The sequence below is a fragment of the Oncorhynchus nerka genome, linkage group LG15 (assembly GCF_034236695.1).
Source record: "Oncorhynchus nerka isolate Pitt River linkage group LG15, Oner_Uvic_2.0, whole genome shotgun sequence".
In the NCBI taxonomy this organism is placed as follows: Eukaryota; Metazoa; Chordata; class Actinopteri; order Salmoniformes; family Salmonidae; genus Oncorhynchus; species Oncorhynchus nerka.
In genome coordinates this window covers 70,801,899-70,802,946 of record NC_088410.1, presented here as the reverse complement: position 1 = coordinate 70,802,946, position 1,048 = coordinate 70,801,899, and positions in this window count along the sequence as shown.

Genomic DNA, 1,048 nt, shown 5'->3' with positions numbered 1-1,048 from the left:
CCCCCATTCATATGAAGTCATTTTGACTCCATCACTCTTTCACTCCCATCCTCCTGTTCTACTTCCTTCCATCTCTTTACTCATTCCCATCTTCTTTGGCATCTGTTCCAGTAGTCTGCCAGACCCATGGAGGTTGAGCTTCACACAGAGGATTGCCATCACTGTTTTTTGCAATCAAAAAGCTCACAAAATGTCCGCCCAGTTCAAACGTGTTTCCCACCAAGTGATGAATGATGGACAGGCACAAGGGGTGATTCCTCTCTTTATTCCTCCCCCCACCCTCCTCCACACATAATCAGCCAAGCCCTTGACCTGACCCTTCATTTCTTCCACTTTCTCCCTGTTTCGTGCTCTCCCTCTATTTCTCGTTTTCTCTTTCTTTCTCTGTATCTCTCCCTCTCTCTATAAAGAGATCTGTCACGACTTCTTCCGAAGGTAACTCCTCTCCCTGTTCGGGCGGCGCTCGGCGGTCGGCGTCGCCGGTTTACTAGCCGCCACCGATCCCATTTTCCTTTTCTGTTTGTTTTGTCTGTGATTGTTTTCACACCTCATTTGCGTTTATTTCTGTGTGTATAAGGGTACCTGTTGCCCGCCTTAGTTCGTGCAGGATTAGACTTGTGTGTATTGCGCTCGATTGTATTTGATGTTTGTTGTTTTCACGGTTAGGCACGTGTCAAGTGTCAGAACTCTGTTTGTTCCTCCATGTGTTTGAGTTCTGAGTATCGAGGGCGTAGTTTTTTTGTATTTTCGTCTGTGCCGTTTTTGTATTGGTGGACAATATGATTAAACACGCTTCTCAGACATCCCTGTTCTCCTGCGCCTGACTCCTACACCTCTCACCGACACGCACCTTATCACAAGATCTACAGCAGAGTGTAATTAAATCATCAGTGGGTTTTCTAAGATGTTCAGTCAGAACAGGTTTTTCCATAGACATCTCCATCCAGTGTGTGAGTGATGGATGTGTGTTGGGTTATTGAGCCCACTGGGTAGAGTGAATTAAAGATGACCATCTAACATTAATGTCATTATTACCCGCAAAGACAGG